This window comes from Uloborus diversus, chromosome 1 (assembly GCF_026930045.1).
Source record: "Uloborus diversus isolate 005 chromosome 1, Udiv.v.3.1, whole genome shotgun sequence".
NCBI classification, from domain to species: Eukaryota; Metazoa; Arthropoda; class Arachnida; order Araneae; family Uloboridae; genus Uloborus; species Uloborus diversus.
In genome coordinates this window covers 69,137,421-69,159,680 of record NC_072731.1, presented here as the reverse complement: position 1 = coordinate 69,159,680, position 22,260 = coordinate 69,137,421, and the positions used below count along the sequence as shown (strand labels likewise).

Genomic DNA, 22,260 nt, shown 5'->3' with positions numbered 1-22,260 from the left:
CCTAACAGAAACTCAGCTATTTTTAGCACACTTAGAGGTTAAAAGCGTGGAAAACAACGAAAAAAACCTGTCATTTCACAATACCTTTCTCTTAAAAGACTAATTCCCACTAGGTTTTTCATACTTGCTTCAAGTAACTATTAAACCAAAAATTTACCATAGCTTTCAAAAGGCACCGGCGAGATTCGAACTCGCGATCTCCTGTTTACGAGACAGGCGCTTTAACCAACTAAGCCACGGCGCCTCCCAGTAACTTAGCTATTTCTAGCAAACTTTGTGGTTAAAAGCGTGGAAAACAACGAAAAAACCTGTCTATTCACAATACCTTTCTCTTCCAAGACTAATTCCCACTAGCTTTTTCATACTTGCTTCAAGTAGCTATTGAAACAAAAATTTACAAACGCTTTCAAAAGGCACCGGCGAGATTCGAACTCGCGATCTCCTGTTTACTAGACAGGCGCTTTATCCATCTAAGCCACGGCGCCTGCCAGAAAGCTTTTTCTAGCGAACTTAGAAGTTAAAAGCGTAGAAAACAACAAAAAAAACCTGTCATTTCACAATACTTTCTCTTCCAAGACTATTTCCCACTAGCTTTTTCATACTTGCTTCAAGTAACTATTGAAACAAAAATTTACAAACGCTTAATTTGTAATTTAATCTGTAAAAGCGTGTACTGATAAAGGTTGTGTTGTTAAATTCGAAAGTGATAAATGCACAGTTACGAAAAATAATAAGATTATACTGAAAGGAGAACCAACTAATGGTTTATTCAAACTGGATATAATTAAAAGCGATGAAAGGTCGTTTACCGTATCTGAAAAAGATGGTACTTGCTCGGATTCAAACTGTATTTTAAAATGGCATCAAAGATTAGGCCGCAGAAGTTTTGAAGCGATCAAGAAAATAATGAAGGATGACTTAGCAGGAGGAATACAAATTAAAAACTGTTCGCATAACTTAGATTGTTCAATATGCATAAAGCTAAGTTAACGGAGAAACGATATCCTAAGAATGCTAATTATAGATCAGAACAGATTTTAAATTTAATCCACACTGATTTAACTGGCCCATTTGAAGTTGAAAGTTTAGGCGGAAAAAGATATTTTCTAACTTTTATTGATGATTATTCGCGGTATACTCATGTGTATTTTCTTTCTTCAAAAGATGAAGTTTTCTATAAATTCAAAGAATATGTATCATCAACAACTAATAAATTCAGAATGAAGATTAAAGCAATAAGATCCGACCATGGAAGAGAATACTGTAACAAAGAAATGGAAAATTACTTCAAAGAGCTAGGAATTTCTCATCAAACCACAGTTCCTTACTCACCGTCTTCTAATGGAACGACTGAACGCAAAAACAGATCTCTACTTGAAATGACTGTTGCTATGCTTATAAACTCAAAGTTACCAAAAAGTTTTTGGGCAGAAGCAGTTTCAACAGCAAATTTTCTTCAAAATCGATTGCCTACAAAAGCAGCTCCGAAGACCCCTTACGACTTTTGGAACGGACAAAAGCCAAATTTGGGTCATTTGAAAGTATTTGGATGCAAAGCATACATGTACGTTCATAAACAGAAACGGAGGAAACTTGATGACAAAGCAATAGAAGTAACCTTTGTAGGATATGATATGAGAAGTAGAGGATATAGAATCTATACAGGTGGAAGAAAAATAGTAGTAAGCAGAACAGTAAAATTTTCTGAAGAGATACATGAATCGAAGGAAGGAGCAGAAGATTACTACATCAATCAATCGGATTTAATTTACTTTAACCTGCCTCAGCAACATGAAGACTGCAGTGAAGAAGAGTTAGAAAAAGAACATGAGTAAACAAATGAAGGAGTGGTAGAAGTAGAGGAAGAAGAAAATCTTCAAAGAAGATCAAGCAGAAAAACAAAAGGTATTCCACCAGAAAGGTTGATATACAAGGCTGAAACAAATCTTCCAATGTCACATGAAAATAGAGATCCACAATCTTTTGTTGAAGTACTGAGATTACCAAAATTAGAGCAAGAAAAATGGTTTACAGCTATGAAAGAAGAAATACAATCCTTAAAAGAAAATGATACCTATGAACTGACCGAACTACCTGAAGATAAACGTGCAGTTAGAAACAAATGGATTTTCAAAACTAAATATGACGAAAACGGTCAAGAAATGAAATGCAGAGCAAGAATTGTTGTAAAAGGTTTTACACAAAAGTACAAAATTGATTTTGATCAAACATATTCGCCAGTCGTCAGACATACAACAATTCGCACTTTTCTTAGTTGGGCAGCAATTAACAAGGCAAAAGTGTATCAAGCAGATGTTAAAACAGCTTTCCTGAATGGTAAACTAGACGAAGAAATTTATATGCTACAATCAGAAGGGTTTGAAGATCCAAATCATAAAAACAAAGTTTGCAAGCTAAGAAGATCAATTTATGGTTTAAAGCAAGCTGCAAGATGTTGGAATATTGAAATGGAGAAGACATTAACGAATCTTGGATTCTCACAAAGCAAAGCTGACCCCCCTTTATTCACAAAAGGAACTAATGAAGATAAAATAAATCTAATCGTTTATGTTGACGATATCTTGATAACAGCTAGAGAAGAAAAGTTAATCAAGAATATAATAGGTGATTTGCAGAAAAGTTATAAAATAACATCACTGGGAGAAACCAAATATTTTCTAGGCATGGAAGTTAACAGAAAAAAAGACGGAAGTTTTATGCTCTCACAGAAAAATAAAATCGATCAACTTGTGAAACAATTTGGATTGGATGATGCTAAACCAACCAGCACACCAATGGAAACGAATTATTACAGTTTGCAAAAAGAAGAAAATCTTCTAACTTCGAATGATCAATACAGGCAAGCAATTGGAAGTCTCATGTTTATCTCAACTGTTACACGTCCAGATATAACTTCAGCAGTTCACATACTAAGCAGAAGATGTAATAATCCTACCCAAAAGGACTGGAACGCAATAAAGAAAGTCATCAGATATTTAAACTGTACAAAAGAAATCTGTTTACAATTAACAGCAAAATCAGCACCAACTTTAACTGTTTACACGGATGCAGATTTTGCACAAGGCCAGCATGACAGGAAATCAACATCTGGATACCTGATATTTCTCGGAAACTCACTAATTTCATGGGCATCGAGGAAACAAACTACAGTTTCATTATCGCAGGTGAAGCTGAATATATAGCTCTGTCTGAAGCAATGCAAGAACTTTTATGGCTGCTAAAACTCAAAAAACGACTTGGAACTTTCTCAGTCATTGCCAGTAAAAAAGTTTGAAGATAACCAATCCACAATAAAGCTGGTGCAGTCTGAGAAATTCAGTTCACGAACCAAACACATTGATACAAAGTATCATCACATCAAAGACTTGTTCAACAGAAACATTATAGACTTGGACTGGTACAGATGTGATATACCTCCCCCCCCCCATTTGGCGACATCCGATTTTTTGCACAAAATTGAAATATTTTTCTCGCCAATGAGGCGATAAATTTTTAAGCATGGCATCCCTGGTGAAACTAACCTGTGGTTGGCAACGCGAAGGCAAACTTGTTCGAACTTGTTTACTTAAGTTCTTTACTTGGTTTTACGCAGGAGAGATACGTGTTGTTTTGTGCAATATACCTTACAGGAATGCTTATTTTGTGTTAGTTTAGATTCAGTTGTTGTGTTTTGAAGTAAAAACATTAGAAAATGGCAGTTTCTTCAAACTTGAAGGTTAATTAAAAGTTAACTCCAACGTGGTGTATATCTGTAACGCGCCATTGTCAGATGATGTTTTGTTTTGGACTGAGTGTGAGGATTTATACCATAAAAAGGTAAGTTCTTTATTTTAGAATTCACATAAAAATTCTCACTTCGGAAATTCATTGTTTTTTACAAATCCTTGAGGGGTTCTTGTAGCTTTTAACTTTATTTTTACTGTATGTTAATTAATTTTACAAAAATAGTTCAGTTATTTTGTTCTAAAAGTTAATTCTTATCGATGCCACGAATTATTTAGACATTAACGTGCCTCCTTTAGGTACTGAATTTTATGTTAACAATTGAAAGTTCTTTCGGTTGTACTCTTAAAAATGCTGAATTTTATTAATAAATCTGCACAATAATGGTGCATATTTCACACTTAAAACTGTGTCATTACTGTACACTGAACGGAAGGAGCCACCCTAGGGTGTACATACACATGAATATGCATAATATGCATAAATATACATAATTGTGACCATACTCCGACTGTAATGTATATTAACAGTCGGAGGGATAACGGACCGAACGGAGCGAGGTCCTGGCGAGCCAGAGGTCTCATAGTACTTTCGTAATGAGACCGAGGCAGGGCCGGCGAGCCGAGGTCTCATTACGAAAGTACTATGAGACCGAGGGCTCGTATCCCGGAGAAATGATGAAAAAACAATTAATGCATTAATTTCGACTTGTAATTAATACAAAAATTTATTTCATTGTATTTTAATATGTTTACAAAAAAAAAACCCGGCCCTGTACATTTTTGAAGCATATATTCGTGATGTTTTTTGTTGTGCTTTTATGTTGTTTTTATATATATTGTGTTCTGAAGTGCTTTGATCATGTTTTTTAATCTGATTTTTTCCTGTTGGCGCTAAAAAAGCATCGCTAAGAACGATGTATGACATATGTCGTCATACATCGTTTTCTTGGCGACGCTTTCTTGGCGCCAACAGGAAAAAGTCGCCAAGGGTGGGGTATATCACATCAGTTCCCTTGGACTATCTTCCAACTAATGAGATGCTTGCAGATATAATGACTAAACCTCTTCCTAAAGTAAAATACCAGTACTGTAGGGGTAAAATGAACCTGGTTTAAGTTTCTATAGCAAAACCAGGGGATATGATAGAACATTTTGCTTACAGAAACTTAATGCATCACTTTAATTCCTTTCACTATTTTTCAGATCACCAGATGTCGCCTTAAGCGTCTTTAATAAACGCACTTATATCATATTAATTGTAACACTAGCGAATCGAACTGCGCAGTACTCTCCAGTCAGCCATTATCTATACAACATGTTTCGTTCTACGCACTACCAAAGGTAGGCGATTATGTATTATATATTTTAGTTCATAATGTTTTTTCATATGCAAATATATTCATCACATTGTATATAATCATTGCTTTCATTAAATATATGGATCGAACTTGCGCCTGGTTATTAAAAATAACAGTATTTCTCAAATAAAGTAGGTACAAGTGCAACTTATAACATTAAAAAAAGAAAACCATGAATATAATCTGTTTTTCCAGAAAAGGAAAATAAATGCAAGGAATTGCATGTATAAAGTTAAAAATAAACTTAAAGGTATAATGGATTGCATACTGTAAAACATTTCCCACGTTATGCTGCTCATTTTAGCATTACAATAATGCTGAAAGTGAAAAAAGTACTTTCAGTGAAGACACACGATGTAGTGTTTTCAGTTATATATATAAAAAAACTTCTCATTTTTACTACCTTCATGGATCAAAAAGTTTTATTTTATGAAAAGGCTATAATTGTTCCTAAAATAAAGCTTCAGACCATATCTTGCAATTTCCTTCTATTTGTAAATTTTTCAGTTGGCAGTAAAAGCTAAAAGTTTTTTGTAGAAATGAAAAAGCACCATTTTTCCTCCTTTAACAAGTGTTTATAAAATTTAAACACGGGCATTGATTTATTTTGTGTACAATGAAATTAATATCAATAAAACATATATTTAGCAGCAGTTAACTATTTTTATGTAAAATTCTTTTATATTTCTTTACTTGTTTCTTTTCATAGCCTAAAATATTTTTGTTGTTGAAAAACTTTAGAAAAGGAACAGATTTCGCATGTAGGCTAATTTCTACAAAGTACATACAGAATCAATTGCTTTACTTTTCTATATTGTTCTTCAGCTGTAAAAGCAGTGATTTCGGCTATGAAAAGAGACAACAATAGGGGAGAAAACTCTTTTGCATAAAATTTTATAACTATTGAATTTACGGTTAACTGCTGTTAATTTTATTGTACAAATCATTTATAAAACCGTATACTACTGCTTTTACGGAGCAGTGCAGCTGATTTTGCAGCATATTACTGCTAACTTTACAGTTTGTTACTGTTAATTTTGAAGGGCAATTTTATTAAAAAGCAGTATATTACTGTTAATTTTACATATTATCTCTGTTCAATTTACAGGCCAATTCATTCCTAAAACAGTATATTACTGCTAATTTTACAGTTTGATACTGTAAATTTTACAGGGCAGTTTCATTAAAAAACAGTACATTACTGCTAATTTTACAGTAAGTCATTGTTAATTTCACAGGGCATTTCCATTAAAAGACAGTATATTACTGCTAATTTTACAGTTTATCGCTGTAAATTTCACAGTAAAAGTCTGTTATAAGACAGTATATTACTGCAAATTTTACAGTTTAAAACTGTAAATTTTAAAATTTTTCTTTGGAATGTGAGCTGCCAGTATTATACTGTAAAAACAACAGTTTATTTTTTGCAGTGTACCATACCCGGTGCATGTAATAAATAAATTTGTTCACATACTTTGATGAGTTCAGTGATCACAAAATACACGCAATGATTAAATGAATAACTTTTCTGGCTTCTCTCCTGTAGAACTTGGTTCATAAATTCTTCTATTTTCAAATAACTAAGTAGGTATTCTATAGAATAGCGTTTGAATTATTTATGATTAAAAGCGCTTGAGCAAAGTTTTCGCGGAAATTTTCTTGTACACGCATTTTCCTGTTACGTTCTTTTTCAAATTTCAATGCATAGTTAGCATCGAAGCGAGAAAGAAATAATAAAGCCATAGGTCTGAATATTTTTGTTTAGAAACTAACGTAAATTGTTCTGGTAATCTGAACGTTGTAGACATCTTCTGACAAGAAATTCTTATTAAAATAACTCTGTCAATATTCTATTAATGCACGCGGAGCCAAAAAGGGGAGAAACTATTCATCTTTTAAGTAGAGATATTACAGTGGAGCACATTTTTGGCTTTGAGTGCATAAATTAGTTATTAATAAGTTTTAGCTTGCTTGTAGAACAGATTTGTAATATAATGATGATTCAAGTTTCTAATTTCCTAAAAACGTACCTTTTAAAACTGCTTATTGTTCAATTTTTTTTTTTTTTTTTTTTCATTTCTGTACCTTTACCAACGAATTACTATCTAGAATAAAATCAAAAATATTGATTTTAACTGAAAAAGATCTGGGAGCATATTTCTGTCGAATTTAATTATTGATAATGTTGAAGATTACGCCGTAGTCTGCATAAATCCATGAGAATGTACAAATACAATTAATACTTATAAGCAGATACAATACTAAATTCTTAACAGCTAGGACACATATTTTAGTTCCTTGACAAATTATTTCCCATATTGTATAGTCAGATTCAGTGTAACATGACTTATGAAAGATTACTGATCTGAAAACTCTAGTCCTAAAGTATTTTTTCAGTCACTCAGGCTTTGCCAGATCCTGCTTATAAGGTTTTAGAAAGAGTTTCAAAATTTTCTTAGTATGAAATGTTTTTAAACAAATAGATGAAAACTTAAACTGAAAAATGAAATGTATTGTTCAGAGTGAACTTAACATAAAACGTAATACTTTTTATACTCGTGTCAGGTTCAAGCATCTTTTTCCTTTAACCACAGAGATTTATCGAAATCAGTTTTAAAAAATTTCAGTTATTTCCTTTTTAACCTTTTCTGTCATATTTTTCAATCGTTTTAAATTTTTCCTTAAAACAAATACAAAAAACTATGAATTAAAAAATCGAGTTTTCCGACAAATGAGAATGCCATTTTAGGTATCATCAAACATAAAACTTAGCCGGAAAGAAATGCTCTAATTTCATTGTGTACACAAAATAGATCATGTTGTTAAAAAACAGAATTTATTTGTTATAAACTGAAAACAAAATATCCATTTGTAACTTAGTCAATAACTATAACTATAAATAATTTGTAACTTAGTTAAAAAATTTCAAAACCGATTAATTTGATCCTCGTATTTTAATAAAAAAAACATATTTAACCAATTGAATCAAAAATGAGCAAATAAGCTTTATGCTACAATATTTTCAAAGTAAAAAACCTAACGTAAAATAAAGCACAAATTCTCAAGAATACACTGCACAAATGTAATATCAATGCTGCAATCTTTTTTTTTTTTTTTGAGTTGAGTTCAATCAAAAAAAGTGCTCATTGATTGGACCGACAAATTCTTAAAAATCAAAATCAAAAACCAAGAAAAAACAGCAGACGCCTTCATGACTTGACATTTGTTGGAAATAAAATGTTTTCTTTTCATTTCTCTCTATTTTTTTTTCTTATTTTAAGAAAACCCTGACGTGACTCTTAAACGAAACAAGATGACCAACCCCAGGTCCAGATTATTAACCTCCAATAATATAGAAATACAGCAGAGAGTTTTACAAGAATTTTAAACATGTAGAAATAGCTGTTGTACGTAAGGCAATACAGAAACATTGTAAAAACACGGCATTCACATTCAAATATTTTTTTTCACAAAAATAGCATAGGCATAAAAGCAACAGACATCACTTTCTGCAAGCTAGAACTGCACCGTGATCATTTTTGAAGATTTATTTACACTTCCACAGGCGTTACATTGGTCAAAAGTGTAAAAAGAAGCTGTGACACTAAGTTGGATCGCGTCGTTGGATACAAAGTTTGTACACTGCAAATCTTCAGACATTTTTTGATAAACCTTTGAACACTTTTTAAACGTAGACAATTTTCCCCATTTTTGAACACTTTGAAGCACACTTTTTGAAACACCTTTCATGACACTTATTTGGTTCAGTATACTTTTTCAACACTTTTGGACACTTTTTACAGTACGAATAGAAAACTTTTTTGATTGCCAAAAATGTAATTTTAATTCAAGAAAAATTTCAAACTAATCAAAATTTAAACTAATGCCAGGACCAAGGTGCTAAATAATTTGTGCTGGATGCCGTTTTTTTTTTCATTAATTGTTTTACAAAATTCTTTTAAAAACGGAACAAGATCCAATGAAGAGATTAATTCTTTGTTCTATTTTCTAACCATATAATAGACTTGAGAAAAAAAAGCAGAAATTTAGAATTCATTCATAAGAATTTTCATTATTAATTTAATCTTTATAGTTTCTTTTTAATTTTGAAATTAAAGCAACAACAAATCACCAATGATAACATTGATTATGTTATCTTGGGCATTAAATGTACTAATTCCAACAACATTGAAAGGTTTTTAAAAACATGAAGTAATGAGAAAATAATGAAAATAAAATCAGAGACATAAGAGAGAAAAAACAGAAGACGAATTCACCTCCAAATAGAACTAGTTCAACTGTGCAGAGTTTTTTTGCAAAATTAAAGTTTGAGATTGCTTATTTTCATGTAATGTTCTTTCAAATTATCCTCAATATCGACCCATATATATTTCAATTAATCATCTTCAACTTAGAAATGGTAAATACGCTAGTTTGCACGCAGTTTTATTATTTCCACAATTAACTAAGGCATTTTACAATTGGACAGGTTTTAAAATACATTACCTAATATTTCAAAATATCTTGATTAACAGTACTTAAAACAAATGTCGTTACGCTTTTTTTAAAAACTAAGTAGCATTCCAACGCCTTGCAGGCGAATAAATCATGACTTAATGAATATAAAAGTAAAAAACCGCAGCCTTCACATCTCGTCAAGCAGCTAATAATGTCGGTGGAAAAAAATTCTTTTGAGAGAAGATTACAGTTTTATTAGTTATGCAGCAAAGATTTTCTAGATCGCTGAGTGGATATTAATACGCATGAAGTCCTCCTTTTAAATGGTGAATAAAAATAATGCTGACGGGCTCGCTTTTTCAGGTAAGTTTAGACAATTGACTTATACAGCGTGAACCTAAACTATTGGGCAACATTTTTAAATGGTGTTACAGGGGACGACAAGAAGCAAGAATTGCGTGAGGAAGATATGGTCGTAAACGCAATGCCGACGCGCAACACGCACAAACTGATGGATGGCAAAACAGGTCACAAATATATTGCACAAAGACGATTTTATACGACATTTAAGTTCTTGAGAAAGGTTTAAAGTCTTTGTTAAAAGGTACGGCAAAGAGTAGCTGTAAAGCACGCATCGTAACTCGCAACAAAGGCGCTGTTATTAACGAAAGTTTATCAGAATGACTCATTATTGCTACAATGAGTTCTTTGGCATTGCGAGCCATGTGTTATTGATAAATCGTCTCAAAATAAACTTGTGACCTGTTTGCATCCATCGGTTTCTGGCTTTGTGTGCATGTAGCACGTTAGCATTGTGTTTGCCACCGTATGTTCCTGAATGACTTTTGCTTCTTACCCTTCCCTCTAACACTCCTTAAAGTTTTTCCCCAGAATTTAGACTCAACCTGTATAAAAAACAACTTTCAATTCAATTCAATTACGGATCCAGAGGATGGGCAATGGTGGTCATGACCCCCCCCCCCCCCTAAAGTGATTAAATATAGCCAAAGGCTGTATTTTGGAGACATATTTCAAAAGATTCGCTCTGGAGCCTCTATTTCTGCCCGAAGCTTGCATTTTGAACACCTTTTTCTCATAATGACCCCTCAAAACTAGAAACAGGAGCTGCCCTTGGCTCAATTAGCTTACTACTAACATATTTCAACTTGACGCTGAAATATTGTAGTATCCAAATACAAGGACAGATACAGCTTAGGGGCCATTAATTAATTACGTAAGGGTTCCGGGGGGTTGGAAAAACCTCTACATATCCTTACTTGGGGGGAAGGGGGGGGTCAAACCCATTCTTACGTAAGATTCTCCAAGTCTGTATTTTACATTAGAAATTGCGCATTCAAGTGATTTAGCAGGGATAATATTTCATTTGCGCCTGGATGGTAAAACGTATTAGGATGAGCTGTTTTGTATTTGTTTTACAAAGAATGAATAGTGCTAAGGGAAAAAATAATTGCACTATGTAAGGCATGTTTTATTTTTAATTAGTATCGCATCAGATACAAAAAAAATGTCAAAAAATATTCAGTCTGAATTCCAACTGTTTAGTTAATATTTCTTTATAAAAAAAGATTTAATTTAATAATAGTGTATATAATAACGATTTCAGTAATCTAAGATTCGTTATTTTATTATTTAGAAAAACAAAATAGAAACTTACGTAAGAATAGGTAGGGGGTTGGAAAAATCTTGCGTACCCTTAGATGGGGGGAGTAGGGAGGTCTAGAATTGCCAGATTCACCCTTAAGTAATTAATTATTGGCCCCTTATGGTTATGGAATGGCATATTATCAAAACATAAGCTCACTGTCGAAAGGAAACGCAAATAACTTATGCGTCAAAAATATGTTTTGAAACGCGCTTTTTATTGCTATTCATTTGGATTCTTCTCATTCTTACTCTAGCGTATAGCTTCTTGTAAGAAACAATTCATTTTGAAAGGTATAACCCGGTTCTCGTATACCTAATAGTAATTTTTAAAAGCAACCCCAAACTATTTAACTATCTAAACAACGTATTCCGGTACTCTAAGGTAAACGCACCAGTAGTGGCCAGTGCTTCAGAGTGTTTCAGTAGCTATCACCTCAAGGTTCATAATTGAAAAAATATAAATCCAGGTTTTCCAATAGATTCAAGCGTGCAGGACCTTTTGCGTACGTTCGATGCACTTTTAAATCCATTGGGTGAATTGGAACCCTTTTTTTTTTTTTTTTTTTTTTTTGAGCAATCACAATTGCTTATTGCTTTCATTTGACTGTTTTGGTGTGCTATCATTTTATTTTCCCGCCATCACTCTCTGCAGCATCACCGTCGACCGGCTCCTCACGATGATGCTTCTGTAGCGAAAACCGTCTCGAGGTTGCGTCCATATCCTACACACACACGCATACACTCACACACCTACACACACATACACACACTCATGCCTGCGCACAGACACACACACACACACACACACACGCACACACATATTCATGCCTGCACACAGACACAAACACATATGCCTACATACACACACACACACACACTTACGCCTACACACACAGCACAGCATACACAACTCGCACACACATGCATACATACACACACACACGCAACCACACACACACGCTCGTGATTGCGAAAAACATAATTTGAATTCAAGATGCCAAAAATTCAAATTAATATACTTGATTTCTTTTTCTTTTTTTTTTTTTCAAATATAAACCTTGAAGTGGCTTCTACTGAAGCACTGGCCACTACTGGTGCGTTTACCTTAATGTAGATCACGTTCCTAAGATCGTACAAAGTAACATAAAAGATAACCATCCCAAAAGATTCAATTTTTTTTTAACCACTCATGATGTCGACAATATATAAGTATATAGGTGTTTAGGTGCGTGTTTTAGTAAATTGAGTCTTACTTCTGATAAACGTAGTCGTAATAGTTGATTACTGTTTAAATGTTGATTTTCTCCAAAGATAATTACATTTATTATACTTAAAAGGCAGTTTATAAAAGAAAAGTGGAATGAGGGGAGAAAAAAAACTTTTATTTCGTTCAATGCAAATGAGCTCCTGCGAAGGACTTTTGTAAACTCATTAACTAAATGATTTTCTTAAGAGTCGTATTTTTGAACTTCGTTAAGAGTCGTAAAAATTTGTTTTACTACCTTTCTCTTGTTGACCCATCAAGAGAGAATTCTTAAATTTCTTTCTAATAAACTTATTAAACTATTAAGTTAGTGAAATACACTATTTTGTGACAATTTTGTTTCATTTCTTTAGCTAGTTTATTGTTCCTCGAAAATCATTCGTTAAATGTAGTTATTTATTACTCTAAAAGTTGTATTTGGAGACTCTTATTTAGAATTTATGCCAACCTAATTATTATGAGAATGACGGTAAAAGACCATACAAAATGCCGTATTGTATTTAGTATGAAAACTACATTGTTTTACATAAAATTTAACGCAGATGCATTTCTTGTGTTGTATGGAATAATTATTTCCTGGTTTTTATTTTAAATTATTGCCAATTTAAGTAATGAACAAATGCTGGGAAAAGACGCCACAAAAAATCAATATTTTTTAGTATGAGAACTACATCATTCTATCTGAGTGTTTGATCAGAATTACCTTTTTAAGTCGTAGAGGCTATAATTGTCTGGTTTTCGTTTGAAATTTTCTGAAAGTACATGCAATATACCAAGCAGCCTGGTTATCACATTCAGAGACTGTAATTGCGTTCTTGTTAGAACTCATTAGTCCTGAATAGTAAACAACCAAACTGGAGGCAGATGTCATCTCATTGAAGCTAGGAGCTCCAACAGACTGGTAAAAAAATTAAATTTATCTCAGCAGCAAGTGTTCGCAGCATGGTGTGGTTCGACTAGTAAAATGAAGGCAAAACTTGGATATCTAGCAGTAAATTATCGCTCATAAACCAGAACTAAGGCAGAAGTGCTTTCAAAATACCGGACAGCCCGTTTATCACATTCAGAGACTAAATTTACTTTATCTACCAGTTTATGGTGCTCTCAGCTTCAGTGAGATGACATCTACCTCCTGCTCATTGATTTACTATTCAAAACTGATGAGTTTAACAAGAACGAACTGGATGTGATAACCGACCTGTCTGGTACATTGCATGAAGATCTGGGTCTTACTCCTGGCCTATGAGCGAAAATTTACGGAAAAATTCCTTAAGAGTCTATTTGGGTTATATATTCTCGGCTAAATCAAATTCCTAGCGCAACATTCGCATCATCTGAGCCCAAACGCCTCTTGAATACATTACTTTTTGAGCTTCATTCAAGAAAATATCACATATCATGGCTATAAAAAAAAATCTTAGCTACAGCTTGTAAATTTCAAATACATTTTTGAGAGAACATCAATGACTATTGTGACAAGAAAAGAAATAAGCAGCTGTATTTTTAGTGGACTTCAAATTTTAGAGGGTGAGATTAAATTTAGTTTATCAGTCAAGTTCCTTATGAAAAGTGTATTAACAAAAAGCCACTAAATGAATGCATTTCGTATCATTTTATGCATCAACAGATAATTTTCAATTTATACAAAAGAGATCAATTTCATTTTCAGAGCGTGAGCCTATTTCAAGAGTGATTTTGCTGCTGTTAAAAAATCAATATTGGTATGAGTAAAAAGTAGACCCGTTTAAAGTTAGTAGTGAACTTCCTTTTAAATCAATATTTATTTATTTTTTAATAGTATCATACATTTCTATAATGCTAAGCTTTTGTTTGTTTTGTTTAACACCTTCCAATACAATCGAGATTTCAATTAAGGTTGCTTTTTTTTGTGAATAATTAATGAAAAACAAAATACATGAATGACATGATTTTAAACGCTTATACAAATAAATGATATGCAATACTAATGTTCATGAACCCCTTAAACATAAATTTCTCAATGTAAAATAGTTTTTTAACTCTCTTTTTTTTTTTTTTTTTTTTGTTTCTTCAACGTGATTTTTTAGCGCTAAGTTGCTTTTATTTACTTTTTTAACCCTAGCGAGCTTGAAAAAAGCAAACTCGCCCACTCATTTCAGGTAAAAACATTTCCTAATCTACGAAATGTAAACAAATAAATTTTATGAATACAGAAACTATGTTTTTTGATACGTTTCTAAAATTTTAATGGTTTTCTTCAGAAGGAAATGCATTATAACTGCATAAAATAATTTGCTCTACATTTTAGCTCATAATGCATTCGATAACTCAAGTAAACTTATGGATTCTAGAAAACAGCTATTTATTTTCCCCAACCAGACGCTTTTAAATAAACAAATAAATAACCTTAAAAATTATTGCGAATATTATATTTGTAAAATATATCCTACATTTCCATTTGAAATAGATTTCACGAAGCTCTATTATTCATGAGGATACAAAGCAAAGAGTTCACTAAATTCAACTGTTATTAAATTTGGTTAGACAAAATATTGGATATGTGTTTTATGTACTTTTAAGAAAAATCTCGAATAAGTGTGTTTCAAGTTTGAGAAACCGAAAATTCGGCGCAGGAATTGAATTACTTCTAACTCTACGATTCGTGGTTGTGGTAATTGATTTTACAAAATGAAATATTTGTTCAACATTATTTGAAAACGCAAGGAGAAGCAAAAGTAAACTTCATTTCTCTAGAAAACGGAAATTAATTTTTATTTTGCAGTTTTTATGTCACTTATCTACGCAAAATAATGTATAAATGTGTCTAGTTGATGAATAGGCAATCATTTCTGAGGCCTTTTTATTTGCAAAATGCATTTCAGCTCATTACATATCGTCAATTTCATTCATTTCTATCAACTAAAATATATTTAAAAATATTACTCAACGAAGGAAGAAAACCAACATAAAAATAAAATAATCTTATGCCTAAAACTTAAAATTGTTGATTCCATTTTCTAGATTTTTTAAGGTGAATTAATCAATTGAAATCAAATTAGTATTGTAGAAACTCAGAATAAACCGCTCTTTAAATAGTGTAGCAATGAAATGTTTTATTTTCGATGCAGTAACTCCTCATCAAAGAAAAAGATAATTTTAGGACAAAGTATACAGGGTGTTCCGTTTTCACCTGCAAGACCTTTTGTTTCGCAACCGTTAGTCCTATATGCATACTTCCAATTGTAAAAATGTTCAAAATCAGATGCAGGGTTAAGATATTGAAAGTTTGAAGCAAAAATAAAAATGAGTCAAAAAATACAAAATTAAACTTTCTAAACGGGCCTTAGGTCCCCTAACTTATACTCAGGGAAATAATCTCCATTGAAAAATAATTCCAACACAAAAAGTTTGACATTAGTCCGACCAATATTCACCGAGATATGAAACGCAGCGTTTTGTGACTTGCGCCACTTTACACTCGCCGTCAATAACACCTTTTGGGGGGAAATGTAGCAGTTAACAGGGTGTTTAAAATTATATGCGTGCATAGAGTGGTTTTTCAAATTGATTGAGGTTTTGTAGTGTGTTTTTGCGTATCATGGTATAACATTTGCATTTATTTTTGAATAGCAAGGAAAAATATAAATACTTTTTTTTTTTCGCTTGGACCACCTGGCATTCACTGTAAAAAAATTCCGAAACGTTACTGGGTATTTCCGTGTTACATTTCAGGAAATTATTGGTTTTTATCCACTTCCTGGAAAAATCAAGTATCATTGTCAAAAAGTTTCCTGAATTGCTACAGGTTGCAAGATTGCAGACTTTTCACTGTTGTGAAAAATATTTTTAGTTCCCAGTTTAAATATCAAATGAGCGTATTTATAAAGTGAGTAGTCTTCAGCTCAATTACGGCTCGTCCAAGCTAAATAAGTTAACAAAGGGAGCAAATAAGTATGGACTACGTAGTTTTGCAAGAATTGCAGGTGAGTAAAATTACCTTTACTTATTTGAAATTCTGGCTTAGTTTGGCCATGTTTGCAGTAATGCTCTTGGAACTTCCTTGATAAATTGGGAAGATGCCAAGCTATTGTATTATACTTTCCTAAGTTTACTCTAATTTTCCAAAGACGCGACTGACTATTAACGGGACGATTTCTGAATTTTTCAGAAAGATTCCAGCATAATATCAGGAAGGCTGCTGAATTTTAGCGGAAAACGTTCCTGGACTTGGCAAGATATGTTACTGGCAGAAATTGGGCACATCAGCTGCCCATTATTTTCCAGGAACGTTTTTGAATCGTTTTTACAGTGTTCTTCTGAAAGAGCGATAAGTTCCAATCTCATCTTCTTTATGATCCCTTAAAACTTTGAACTCTTTTTTAAACTAGCTCCTTGAATTTTGGTTGCACAAATGTCAAGTTTTTTTTTTCTTTGTTAGTAATAGCTTTTAATTCAATTCAGTTCAATTCAATTCAATTCATTTTATTTCAATCATGGAAATATTTTTATTTCTACAAATATGCATTTCACATATAAAATAAAAGAAAAAAGAAATTACAAACAGAAATATATTTCACCCTATCTATTTGAAAATCCCTGATTGAGTAGATGGGAGTAAAGGCTATAACAATAGCCTGACTAGCTCCCACCACTCAGAAAAGAACTTAATTTAGGGAAAGTTTATAGCATAAGATGTAATGGACAAAAAATAATTGCACAATCATACAAAGAACACATAAACACAACACAATTAATGCAATAAAGTACGTCTAATTTTATAACTGAACCCAAGTATACTATTACAAATATGCTACTTTATCCTAAATTGACTGCAGTAGAATTGAGTGTAAAATTTTTTAGCCTTTTCTTAAACAAATTTCGATTATTAATAGTTTTTTAAATAATTGGGTAAGGTGTTCCAAAATCTTGGTCCGTAAAAATTAATGCCATTAAACAATAGATTTGTTTTTGCGTTCATAGGTATAATGTTTTCACGGTTTCTAGTGGGGTAATTAGGAACCAATTCCCGGATTGTTACTATTTCTAAATTCAAACCATTTATTACTAAATCATGCATAAAAATACTAACATTATATTTATAAATTTGTTTCACGGTCTTTAAAAAGCTTCTATTACTGTTACCCACAATATTATCTCTATTAATTATTCTGTGAAATCTTTTTAATAAAATATTTATTCTATTTAGATTATTTTTAGTTGTTTGGCCCCAAGCAAGAACACCATAATTGAGAACTGATTATATCAAAGAAAAATATATAAAAAAAAAAACAGAACATCAGCAGGAAGGAAATTAAACACAAAATTAATTAAACCTGAATCACGATAAATCTTTTATGAGTCAAACTCAATGTGATTGTCCCACCGTAAGTTATTTTGAAGATTTACTCCCAAAAAGTTAATATTCTCAACATGTTGATAAGTTTTTCCAATCAATTTTAGTTCAAAATTATCATTTATTTTTTATTTTTCCAATGAAAAACAGTGAAATTAGTTTTTTCGTAATTTACAAATAATTTATTAGTTAAAAAAGATGTCATATATGACTTGCTATAAAATTACCTGACTTTTATTATATAAGGAAACTACATCTTTTTCTCTAATAAAAACAGATGTGTCATCAGCATAAGACAGTATTAATGAGTTATTTGCAATAGAGAAAATGTCGTTTAGAAAAATTATAAATAACAGTGGGCCCAAAATTGATCCTTGAGGAGCACTATGAGTAACAGTAAGTAATTTCGATTTTGTATTTTTTATATTAACATATTGTTTTCTATTCCTTAAAAAACTCTGGAACAATTCAAATGCCCCCCCTCTCTTATACCATAGAACTTTAATTTGTGCAGCAAAATATTGTGGTCAATAACGTCAAAAGCTTTTGTGAGATCTAAGAAAAAAACCACGTACAATATTCTTTTTAGTATTAATCTCTTTCTGAATATAATCAATTGCTCGAATTATAGCTGCTTCTGTTGATTTATTTTTAGTGAAACCATACTGGTTATTAAATAATAACTTGTTATTATAAAAGTAGTTCCAAATCCTTGTATAAATTAATTTCTCAAGAGTTTTAATAAATGTGCAAGCAATAGAAATTGTTCTATAATTTTTAATATCCTTAGGGGTTTTTTTTTTTTTTTGAAGATGGGGAACATTTTTAATTCTGTATATTGCTATTAACAGAATATTGCTCCCTATTTTGTAAAACTGTGTGTTACTCATTTTAATCGAAGAGATAGTGTCGCCAAATTCTGAGATACTTCTGGTGATTATAAAATGTTGCTACCCGAAATGTTTCCAATAAATAGTAAAAAATTGGCAATTGTTTGAAAATGTGCACAAAGACAAATTAATGGAAGTTTTTATGCTGTTTATGGATTTTCTTGAATTAGTTGGCGAATAATTTTACGTGTTAACAAATTTAAAGAAAGAAATATTAAGGAAATGGCGATATTTGGTTACATGGTGAAAACCGAAAAACAGTATTGCGTATTCTTAAGCTTCACAAACAGCGAGAGTTGAAAAAATTGCCGAATGCCTTAGCTATTGAAATGATTCCACAAAAAAAGTTTGGCTAGATTCATACTGATCGATTAAATACCCAGTCAGCACAAATAAATTTTTTAAAAAACCGCGCCTCAAAGTTGCATTAAAATGGAAAATAATCAGCCAAATCCATGTATTATTTGCCAATCTTGTGCAAAAATCTTGCTTTGTGCAAGATTTGACTTGAGAAAAGCCTTGAACGGTCACGAAAAGCAAAGATAGTCAATAATACAACAATTGTCGCTATCGACAAATAGTTGAGATGATACACTAAATACTGTATTGAGTTGAGGAAAGCCTTCGAACATGGAACTAAAAAACTCATAACTCGTTTTTTATTCTACTTGGAAATTTCGAACAGGTACCATCTTCTGCAGAAAAATCAGAGCTTTCGATGGACATATAATGTAAATACACTGCTTGACAATTGCTAAGGAACAAGTGATTTATGCAAATTTGTATCTCAACAACCTGGCCAATGGAAATAAATTCAAGTTCAGATGGCGTGGTAGACCAAGACTCGTTATCTGTATAAAAGACAGTGCATACATGCTAGAAATTCGTACGAAAATTCACGCTGTTTGGTTTTTAACAAAAATAGTGCTGGATGTTAAAAAAGGTTTTTCTCTAAAATTCTGTTTGGTTCTTGAAATACTTAAGAGCAAAATGTCAGCAAGATATCATTTGAGTATCTACGACCGTGAATGAGCGGTTGGACGACTGGAAGCAGGTCAAAGTGTCACCACTGTAGCTGCTGCAATAGGTGTATAAAAAGTGCCATTTCCCGATTAAAGACGGCCGCTGAAGGTGGAAATGTTTTTCAAAAGCATGCCGGGGGTCGAGGAAGGAACACCACACCTTCAGAGGATCGCTATGTAGCCCTCGTGGCAAAAAGGAACAGAAATTTCACTCTCGGACAGGTAGCTGCAAATGTAACAACCGCTATCGGTACACATGTTTCTGCAAGAACCATCTCACGGTGAGTATATAATGTCGGTTTGTATGCAAGGAAGCCCGTACCTTGCATCCGAGTTCAACCACGCCATCGTCGAGAGAGATTACGCTGGTGTAAGGAACATGTTGGTGGGATCATCTAAATTGGTCTAGAGTGATGTTTTCTGACGAATCTCGTTTCAGTGGGACAAATGATTCTGGTCACAAACTACTGTGGAGAGAGAGTGGAACACGGTATGCACAAAAATTTGTTTGCGAACGTGATCGGTACGGCCCAGGCGTCATGGTGTGGGCAGGCATCATGCACAATGGCAGAACACCGCTTCATATTTTTGAATAAGAAAGTGATACGTCGCAAATGTATTGCAGATATGTTATGATGGACCATGTTCGTCTTTTAGGGGGGCTGTAGGTCCATACTTTCTTTTTACGGACGACGATACAAGGCCACACTGGAGCATTGAAGTGTCAGACACACTGCAAAGTGAAAACATTCTCCGTATGTAGTGGCCTGCTTACTTTCCCGACTTAAATTCATTTGAACTAGCCTGGAAGGCTCTTGGCAGACGTGTTGCGCAAAGAACCGTCCCTCCCAGAACAATACAAGAACTCAAATCCGCATTGAGAGAGGAGTGGGAAAACATCCCCCAAGCACTCCTCAATAATTAGTGGGGAGTATAAAAAACAAAAGTAAATTGTGCATCAATGTCCCTGATAATCATACATCATAATTAAGTACTCATGTCTCCATCATTCTGACCTAGATAATTTTTTTGTGTTTGTATGAAAATCATTTAAGTAGGATTATTTTTTTATTTTTAAGTTTTTACTTCATTGATACAGTAATATCTGTATTATTTTGTACTTATAATAAAGGCACACCCTCCCTACTAACTATATATTTCGTTCTATTTTTTTAATCATTATCTATTCTTAACTATTCCAAAAAACGTAATTGTTCCTTAGCAGTTATCAAGCAGTGTATGTGCAAGTATTTTTTCATCCCCATATTAGAGAATTTATTTTAAATTGTGTTATATTGCCCCCCTAAGGGAGTTTTGCCCCCCATAACGGGACAAAAACTACCCTATGTGTTAGTCTGAGGTATAAGCTATATTATTGTAAAGTTTCATCAAAATCCGTTCAGTAGTTTTTGCGTGAAAGAGTAACAAACATCCATACATCCAGACAAACTTTCGCATATACAATAGTAGTAAGATTTTATCACTCTAGGGTTTATTCCATCATGACCTGCACTTTTTTATGCTTTTCAATTCATTAATTGTCATATAAATCTCAGTAGTAGTAATTTCATAAAGATAAAAGTAGTTAGGCACTGACTCCAAATTTTTTAAACACCCTTGGAATGAAAGATCATTAGAAACATCGGTATCATTAGCATTTATTAAAAATTATCAGTTATATTAAGAAAATATTTATTTAAGAGCTCAGCCTAATCTGCATCATACAGGACAATTACATCGCCATTGTTTAAATCTCCAATATCACACTGTTCCATTCCCTTACCATTGACATTAATTTTCTTTAAACTATTCCATATAGATTTAGTTGATTTATCAACGGAAAATAAATTGCAATAGAACTGCTTTTTCACTCTTTGAATTTCCTTATTTATTCTATTTCTATAAGTCTTGTAGGTTAATAAATCGTCGTAGTTGAATTTCTGATAGAGCTTATTTCTGTGTTTAATCATTTTTGTAAGTCATTGTTCATCCAACACTTTCTCATTTTTTTCTTCTTTTTAAAGGCGAAAAAAAATCATAGTATTCAAAAAATGTCTTCAAAAGAGCATTGTAGTAGTATATTAAATGTCGCGATATCTTTCCAATTTACTGTAGAAATAAAAAGTCTGAAATCTTCAAGAGATTGCAGATTATAAGAACGGATCACAGATTCAGTGCAAACATTATTTTCATTTAGAACTATATGATTATTAAAAATTCAATTCTGATTAATTTTGACAAAAACAGGCAGATGATCAGAAATATCTGAGATAATTATGTCAGCAAAAATTTCCCGATTAAAAGCGACAGAACCAAAGTGATCAAAACTTGTAACATCAAAATTGCCCAAGTATTCGGGATTCAGGTCAAAAAAATTATCATATACGTTTGTAGCAACTACGTCAATTAAAGTAGAAGTACTATAAGTTATTCCAGTAGGTTTGTTAATGTAATTAAGGCAGCAATGGGATCTGAATAAGACTTGTATCACATTAACATGGTCATTTGTTTTCAAGAAAATTAAT

At 32.5% G+C, this 22,260-nt stretch overlaps 2 non-coding genes across 2 annotated transcripts; both read right to left on the bottom strand.

Moving 5' to 3' along the window:
• Positions 1-170: 170 nt before the first annotated feature.
• Positions 171-244, bottom strand: Trnat-cgu (transfer RNA threonine (anticodon CGU)). Its single transcript has one exon. It is a non-coding gene; the product is annotated as a tRNA-Thr (tRNA).
• A 167-nt stretch (positions 245-411) lies between these two features.
• Trnat-agu (transfer RNA threonine (anticodon AGU)) lies at positions 412-485 on the bottom strand. The gene has a single exon. It is a non-coding gene; the product is annotated as a tRNA-Thr (tRNA).
• Between the last annotated feature and the right edge of the window lie 21,775 nt (positions 486-22,260).